The sequence below is a fragment of the Panthera leo genome, chromosome D2 (assembly GCF_018350215.1).
Source record: "Panthera leo isolate Ple1 chromosome D2, P.leo_Ple1_pat1.1, whole genome shotgun sequence".
Lineage (NCBI taxonomy): Eukaryota > Metazoa > Chordata > Mammalia > Carnivora > Felidae > Panthera > Panthera leo.
This window is the reverse complement of record NC_056689.1, coordinates 64,656,382-64,665,905: the sequence shown is the minus strand read 5'-3', so window position 1 is coordinate 64,665,905 and position 9,524 is coordinate 64,656,382.

The window sequence follows — 9,524 nt, the reverse complement described above, 5'->3', positions numbered from 1 at the left end:
AATGTTTATTTATTTTTGAGAGAGACAGAATGTGAGTGGGTTAGGAGAAGAGAGAGAGGGAGACACAAAATCCAAGGCAGGCTCCAGGCTCTGAGCTGTCCGCACAGAGCCCAACACAGGGCGCGAACTCATGAGCTGCGAGATCATGACCAGAACCAAAGTCGGACGTTCAACCGACTGAGCCACCCAGGTGCCCATAAACCAATGTTTTCAATTTAGAAATGAGAAGACGAAGGTGCACAGTGCCTGGGTATTATATTTCAAGCTATATTTCAAATGTAATGTTGCTGACCAGAAAACTAGTACATTGTCCACCACTCTATACTACTTTCATATTTGATTTCTTGAGATCCAACACTATGCTTATCTCTACGTATCCTTTAATGAAGTAGAGGAAAAACAAATAAATGAGCCTATACCCAAACACCAATTCTTTGAATCAACATTTGCTAAAAATCTTCTATATGAAAGAAAATTTTAAGATATGGGATACAAAATCTATGAGGCATGGTTCCTGTCCTCAACAAGTTACACTCAACCTCAGAAACAAAAGAGACATTAATTGGACATAAGTAAAGAAAGTATTTTCTGGCTTACAGAAGAGAAAATTTACACAACATACAGCATTAGTGATAAAGCATCCAGACTTACTGTAAAGCACAACTTCAATCCTGCCTCTTCCACTACTCATTTTTGAACTTGTACAAGCTGCTTACCTTATTTTAAGGCCTCCATTTTGTGGTCTTAAAATTGGAACCATGTATACCTTCCTAAAGTAAGATTACATGAAATATTACAGATCGGATGCCCAGCACAGTGCTTGGTAAGCACTGCTCACTGAAGTAATACTGTTTTATGTATGCACACAAAAATACAGTAAGAAAATGTATGGCACTCTATCATTACAACATTGTGGCATGCAAAACAGATCAGAGTAGCAGATGCATGTTATTCAGAGGCTATAATAGTCAATATGTGGGTTGAATCTGGTCAGCAGATTGTCTTGTTTGGCCTATACAGTATTTTTAAAACTTTCTAATTATTTGCCAATATCTAAAAATAAGACCAGCTCACATAAATACCCGGATTATTGTCTTCTCTTGGAATATGAAAAGATCTGAATATGTGATACCTAAACTTCTCCACAGTAGCAATCAGCTGGAGCAGAGCAGTAGCTGACCATTTTTTATGAATATAAACTTTCTTATTTGTCAAGTTCTTTACCTTGTCTCCTTCACTTATTTGCATTATTTGCCTGGTCGTTGAAGGAATTCAAATTAGGGGACTCTAATGAATGTGTATTAAAATAGCATCAGGCATGCCTAGGTGGCTCTGTCAGTTAAGCGTCCCACTTTGGCTCAGGTCATGATCCCTCAGTTCATGAGTTTAAGCCCTGTGTTGGGTTCTGTGCCAACAGCTCAGAGCCTGGAGCCTGCTTAGGATTCTGTGTCTTCCAATCTCTGCCCCTCCTCCCCCTCCTGTGCGCTCTCTCTCTCTCTCAAATAAACATCAAAATACAATAGCATTAGTTCCATGATATGTTAAATAGGTTTTACACACACACACACACACACACACACACACAGAATTATATACACACACAAAATACTACTCAGCTAAAACGATTGGAAGTTCTTTAAACTGTAACTTCCCCTTCCTGGAGTATCTCAATTGACTTACATCTCCAAGAAATGCTTAAATAAAGAAACCTGTCTTTTAAATTATTTTCAACCAGTTTTTCCAAGTGTTTTTTTCCCTGAAGAAGGTTTGTTACCACTGCGAAGAAAGGGTGTTAGTATACAACATAGTTGCAGTCTGCTGGTATAGATGTAAACACACCTGTGGGTTCATAGGAAAGAAAAGTTCATAAGAGCTTATTTATGTGTTATATTTCTAATGCTTAGATACATTCTCCAAAACAGGGCTTCAGAATGGAATTAGTAAGTAATCTGAAATTTTTTTTTAACGTTTTTGGGTTTTTTTTTTGTTTGTTTGTTTGTTTTTTTAATTTTTGAGACAGAGAGAGACAGAGCATGAACAGGGGAGGAGCAGAGAGAGGGAGACACAGAATCGGAAGCAGGCTCCAGGCTCTGAGCCATCAGCCCAGAGCCCGACGCGGGGCTCGAACTCACGGACCGTGAGATCGTGACCTGAGCTGAAGTCGGACGCTTAACCGACTGAGCCACCCAGGCGCCCCTAACGTGTTTTTTTATTTTTTTATTTTTTTTTTATTTTTGAGACAGAGAGAGACAGAGCATGAACAGGGGAGGAGCAGAGAGAGAGGGAGACACAGAATCGGAAGCAGAGTAATCTGAAATTTTTAAAATACCATGAAATTTTTCAAAATAAATTTCAATTAAAAAAAACAGTAATCTAAGAGTAAGAAAACGTTCGGCATCATGTGGGTATAAACAATTATGTAAGATGTATGTGGGATTCTCAAGAAAAGTGAGATTTAGGGAAATTAACCCACCTACATTGCTGATGCCATTCCTTGAATTGAAGGTCTCTGCAGTAGTAACACAGCATTGAATATAACCTGAATCTTGAGCAAGTGTCAGCTTTGTGTGTTTCTCTTTATCCCCCATATTGTACATTACAATGATCCCAGGCCTTGAGAACGGCACATATTCTTGTTTGTAATCAAAAGCACTGGGGAGATGTGAGGGCTAATGATTTGCTTCCCTTCTCTGAGCTGAAATTAGGGTGATCCATAAACTCACACTTTACATCTTTTTTTTCTATGGATCTTACTTTTCTCTCTTGCTTTTGAGTGATGTTACTCAGAGAAGCATGGTTTTGCTTGGCACCACTGGCTTTACCTGGTAACATTTGAAATATCAATAGATTTTAATAATCAATAAACTAAGATATGCATTACATGTAATAGACAACTGGTAACCTGCACAATAGAATAAAGACAATGAAAACGACATCAAACAGCAATGGTGCTAGGTAATATTTTGGCCTGTTTCCTGTGACCAAGATGACATTAATGTCCATTCCCCTCAGATGAACCAAACTTCAGACTTCTTCAAGACTATAACCACTGCCCTCCATTTGTTTAGTGCATTTACTTGAGAAAACTTGCAATTGTAAATTCTTTCTATACCCTTTGAGATGTAAATCTTTTCCCAGTCCCTTGCTGGTTTTATAAGCCAAGAATGCCTTTCTCAATGACTTGGGAACCATACTTTGAAATGTAATCATAGGAATGATAGACAGGAGCCTATCTCCCAGTTATATCAGAAGTAATAATAGCCAGAGACAGAATAACAAGAGCCACAGACTAACCTCTCTCATAATATTCTCTAGAACTTTCTACGCCTCAGAAGTTAAAAACCCTCCTGCTTTCTGTTTTGCCTTCCTTTGTTTCAGGAAGTTTTGATTGAAATCTTCCTTTGCCTATTTAATGTTGTACAATATTTTGATAGCTCTTTATTTGCTCCCCCCCCACCAAAGTACAGTTTAATAAAGTCCTTAATTGCTCTGCATCCCATATAATATATATTTCAACTAGAGATATAAGATGTTCATTCAAACACCATTTAAAATTAACCAAAAAAAAAAACTACTCATATGTCCATTAATAATAGAAAACTGCATCATCGTGTATTTATAGGAGCACCTAGGTGGCTTAGTCAGTTGACTATCCAACTCTTGATTTCAGCTCAGGCCATAATCTCAGGGTCATGGGATTGAGCCCCCTGTCAGGCTCCATGCTGGGCATGGAGACTGCTGAAGGAAGGAAGGAAGGAAGGAAGGAAGGAAGGAAGGAAGGAAGGGATGAAGATCATTCAAACACCATTTAAAATTAATCAAAATTGGGGTGACTGGGTGGCTCAGTCAGCTGGGTGTCTGACTTGGGCTCAGGTCATGATCTCGTGGTTCGTGAGTTGAAGCCCCGCATCCGGCTCTGTGCTGACAGCTCAGAGCCAGGATCCTGCCCCGGATTCTGTGTCTCCCTCTCTCTCTGCCTCTCCCCTGCTCACATTCTGTCTCTCTCTCTCCTTTAAAAATAAATAAACATTAAATAAAATTCCATGGGTAATATGTTGTAGAAAAAGAGTTAATAAACTTAACAAATGTAAAAAATATTTATAAACAGATAAAAAATCAGTTTGTCTGACTATGCAAGTTACAAAAGAGAAAATACAAATGGACAGAAATATAGGAACATATGTCACCTACCAGTAAACAAGAAGTAAAAATGATACCATTTTCGCCTATCAAATTCATAAAGATTTAAAAATTTGTTAGTAGTTGTTGTTGTCAAGATACAGAAAAAGAGGTACCCTCAGCCATTATTGGTTGGGGTGTAAACAAGTTCAACATATTTACATATTTGTATTATTATGATGTATGATCCTGACAATTTTTATTTGTCAATTATACCTCAAAAAAAGCTGACAAAAGGGGGAGACATCTGGAGGAAAAAAAGACATGCAGTACCCTGACAGGCTGTTTTCTTCAAAACCAAGTGAATTTTTCATTAATTTCTTCTCTTGCTCTTCTCTACATACCCTTGCTACTCAGTCAACATCCCCACATTTATCAAGCAATAGTGAACATTGATTCTTTCGGTAAGTTTTTTGTTCACTGGTAACATGTAATTGAGAGGTCCTTCAATATACACAGGTATATATACATACATTTACATATACTGTGTATGTGTGTCAGTATATATGTAGCTATACTTATTTTATTATTTATTTTTTTAATTTTTAAAGTTTTTGTTTAAATTTCAGTTAGTTAACATATATGTAGTATTAGTTTTCAGAAGTTGCATACAATAGATTTATCAGTTGCATACAATACCCAGTGCTCATCACAAGTGCCCTTATTAAACATCACCCATTTTGCCCATCCCCCACCCATTTCCCCTCTAGCAACCTTCAGTTTGTTCTCTATAGTTAACAGTCTGTTTTATACTTTGCCTTTTTTTTTATGTCCGTGTTCATCTGTTTTGTTTCTTAAATTCCACAGATGAGTTAAATAATGTGGTATGTGTCTTTCTCTGACTGACTTATTACACTCTAGCTCCATCCACGTCATTGCAAATAGCAAGATTTCATTCTTTTTTATGTTTGAGTAATATACTTGTGTGTGTGTGTGTGTGTGTGTGTGTGTGTGTGTATGGTTCAGTTTCATTCTTTTGCATGTAGCTGTTCAGTTTTCCCAACACCATTTTTTGAAGAGACTATTTTTTTTGCATCAGATATTCTTTGCTGCTTTGTTGAAGATTGGTTGACCATACAGTTACAGCTATACTCATTTTAAATAGAATCCCTGCCTGCAATTGGAAACAAACAACTCCCATTTTGATGATCACCTTTGTATTTTTTAGCCTTAAGAGAATTAATTTCTGATTCAAATCCAGAAATAAAATTAACATTTCTATTTTCAAATATAACCAAGACATTATCACCCTCCCTCAGTCTAATTTCAAGCATAGTGTTCTAGATTTATTAAAGTCCCAGGATAGTTGATGCCTGTCTCATGCTTTTACTTATTTTTAGTCAGCTCAAGGAAAAATGTATTATGTCTACTCCAAGAAGTCATTCCATTCAGTGAAGGAGATTCTATCCATGTAGTTAGAAGTACTAGGTTAGCCATGATTCATAAATACAGGTTGCTATTTCCTACAGATTGAATGTTTGGGTTGCACCAAAATTTTTATGTTGAATCCTAATTCCACTGTGATGGCATGTGGAAATGGGGCCTTTGGAGATGATTAGGTCATGAATGTGGAGCCCCTCTGAATGGGATTAGTGGCCTTATAAAAGAAACCACAGGAAACTCCCTTGCCCCTTCTGCCACGTGAGGACACAACAAAAAGAGGTGTCTCTAAATCAGAAATCAAGTCTTCATTGGATACCAAACCTGCAGGTGTCTTGACCTTGGATTTCCCAACCTTCAGAATTGTGAGAAATAAATTTCTATTGTTTATAAGCCCTGCTCAGTCTATGATATTTTTTTATGGCGGACTGAAAGGACTAAGACACTATTGCATGACAAACAAGTGGGATTTGGGACTCTATTTCCATATGGTAATTATGGTATATACTGTCAAATGTAAATGCAAGAATAACAATAATTTTTCCCTTGAAATTAATTCCCATTTCTCATGTGAAATTGTTTCTCTCAAAAGACAACATACTGATGATTTGGTGCTCTGGAACTGAAAAATTATTTCCTGTGGCATGCAGTTGTCATCTATGATGAGTGAGAGATGTGTCCTTGAGATGGTCCTTCAAACTGAGGATTGTGTTCTTACTTTCAGTAATTTTCAAGTAAATCCACCCACCTGGGAGAGGGGCTCCTCCCTTCCTGTCCTAAGAGATTGAGACAGAATTCTGATTTAAGATAGCATTTAAGATAGCGTTCTGATTTAAGGCCTCTGTAATTTCTTTGTTCTCATTACGGAAGGGTTCTTCCAAGGGCTGGAACTTAGAGAAAAAAAATTTTTGGCCCTGGGAAGGCATTAACGAGTGCTAGAGGGTAGAGGAGGAAAGTTGACAAAGTATTTCCAGCAACTTCAGAAGTAGAATGTATTAATTTCCTCCATTATCTTGGTACTTGCTATCATGTATTAATCCTCAGAAACTCAGGTATTCTTCAATAGAAACCACCGTTGTTTACCACTGCTGAAGCAAATCTTGCCATTATAAATTGAATTACTAAGAAAAATAAAAACCTGAAAGTAATGAATACAAAGTTTAAATGAAGTTTTTCAACAGCTGATTATTAACAAGTAAGTGGCCTGTCATAAACGCTAAGAAATAACCATGGCATGATTTTTTTTTAAACAGAAGAATATTTTCAATGACTGATGTCAACCTAACTCATCAGATTTTGGAGATGCTGGATGACCAAAATGTCATGAATTTCATCAATAAATAAAGTAACTTAGGAATTTGAAGATATATTGAAGAAATACATTTAAGGTTGCTGGCCCATAAGTTACTAATCAAAGAACAATTTTTGGACTAGAATATGTCATAGATAGAAGAGAACTAATTGCCAATCTGTGGGGGTTGGGGAGGGGCAATGGTGGGAAGAATCATCAGCTTCAATTTGAGGCCTTGGAGATCATCTGGCTCTGAGCTTACCAACTTTCAGGTGGTTTGATGATAATGCAGAAAACGTTGGAATTTAAAGGTTAAACATGGTTCAGCTTCCAGGGAGATTTCTGTGCCCTTAAATACCTTTGTAAAGATACATTGTTTCACATGAAAACAGAGATTTGCTGTAAATTCAAAGAAGTAATTTCGTATAAATTTGAAAAATAGAAGTCAATATGTCAGGAATTTTACTGATTTTTGTAAGTTTTATACATTTGGTAAGGATAAGTTAATTTTTTTTTATATTCTTGTTGAACAGGTAAAGGAATAGCCTGGATTCTCACCACCCCCAAATGCCAGTGGTATTGATGCAAATCTTTGTGATTTCTCATATAGATCATATTTTCCTAGTTGAGAGATCATCATAACTTCTGATATGTGTAGAGAATATTTTGTTTGACACAGAATTTTCATACACATTGTGTTATTTGATTCTTGTAACAACTCTATAAGATGGAAAACACAAATACCATTATCTCCATTTTCCAGAGGTAAAAACATGTAATTGATATTTATTAAAAGTCTACTCTGTGCCATCATTGGCATGAATGCTGCAGACATAAAGTTGAGCAAAGAACCTTTCCTCATGTCAAGAAATTAATAGTTCAGGGCAGAAAAGTGATAGAAAAACAGAAAATTAAAATACAAAATGATATAGGATCCCTACTAATACCATTCCATTGTGCAAGCATGAAAATATTAAAGGTTATGTCATTGTTATTATTCAGGGATTGTCAATGATCAGTTCTTCATGGGAAAATCAGCGGGAATGTATACTAGAGGTGAAACTTGAATAAAGAGGAGGAATTCTCCAAGAAGACCTTGGGGAAGGAAGGGAGGCATTTTCAACACAAATAACGGGGGCATTATGCAGTTTGCAACACCCAAGGTCATGAAACTATTTAAAGACAAAAGTTAGGTTCAAATTCATGCTTTTTCTACAAGATATTTTCCCCCAATTATAAGTATTCAAACTCTGGCCAAATAAAACTCTGGGCTTCCTAAATAAAATACTGCCTGACCAATTGCCTCTAAAATGGGTGCTCAGAACAAACCATCATTGGCATTCTTGATTTTAAGCCACATTACTTTTGGGAAGAAATTGCTCTGTACTGACAAATCGCAGTAGTTATGAACATAGTAATAACATAACAAGAATAATCAAATGCAATGCAAATGAAAATGCATCAATTCAAGCTGAGTTTCAGGTCTCGTTATGTTCATTCAAGTTTAATGTGCTTTATGATTTTCTGGAAGTTAAGATAAACTGGCTTCTGCAATTTGGGCTCATTTGGCGATTTATGTTCACATCCACATTCTTAAATTTTTAAGAGCAGACAGCCAACCCATGTACTGTCATCTGGTCATATACAAACTATTAGGGCTAGGGTAAGGAGGGCCAGGTTGTTTATATTCATGTTCAATATATTATCATCATCAGGCTCAAATTGAACTAGCATATGTTTATGTGTAAGCAACCTTTGAAAAGCAATTTGCTCAAAACTTGGTTCTTTTATTACTTCTCAGAGATTGATTAGCTATTATGCAATCTTACCCAGGGCTGATGGTCTCATTCTCATTGGTTTTCGTTTTTTTTAATTAAAGATTTTTTTGAAGTTTATTTATTTTGAGAGGAGAGAGAGTGAGCACAAGTGGGGGAGTGGCAGAGAGAGAAGGAGAAGGAGAATCCCAAGCAGGTCCCACTGTGTCAGCACAGAGCCCAACACAGGGCTCAATCCCATGAACTGTGAGATGTGATCTGAGTCGAAATCAGGAGTTGGGTGCTTAACCACCTGAGCCACTCAGGCGCCAGTGATTTTCTATTTTTAATATAAAGGGGATGAAATCTTGTTGGAAGTGGGAGCTATTGGATTGTTTTGAAGCTTTTTTTTTTTTTAACTGAGATTCAAAAGCTGGAGGAAAAGAACATGAGAGAGTTTGGTAGCATAGCTGGAGGTCTCCCAGGTCTCAGTGCCACCAATGGTCGGAGTTCAGGTTTTCCTCTCATCTATCATAATGGGGTGAGTTTTTCCCAGTGGCTAATTGTATGTTGTAATTAAGCCTGCTGTGCACCTATTCTGTAAATAACCCAATGAAAGAAGACACTCTGGCTGTGGAACAACTCATATCAACAAAGACTTACCATCTCCTTCCCTGGCTTTTCTCTCATTTGCCCGTATAACAAAATCCAGTGTAAATAACCATTAAAAAAGAAAAGAAAAAAGCAAGACCCTTCTAGTCTCTAAAATGTGATTAAGTTGGAAGTTTGGCACGGTAACTGATTTCCTAACCAGCTATTTTCCCAACAAAGAAATACACACTGAAAACACAAGATTGATGAGTTGCTGAAGTTAGTTATTGAATTTATTTACCTTAGCCACCAGGATGGTCTTGCAATGT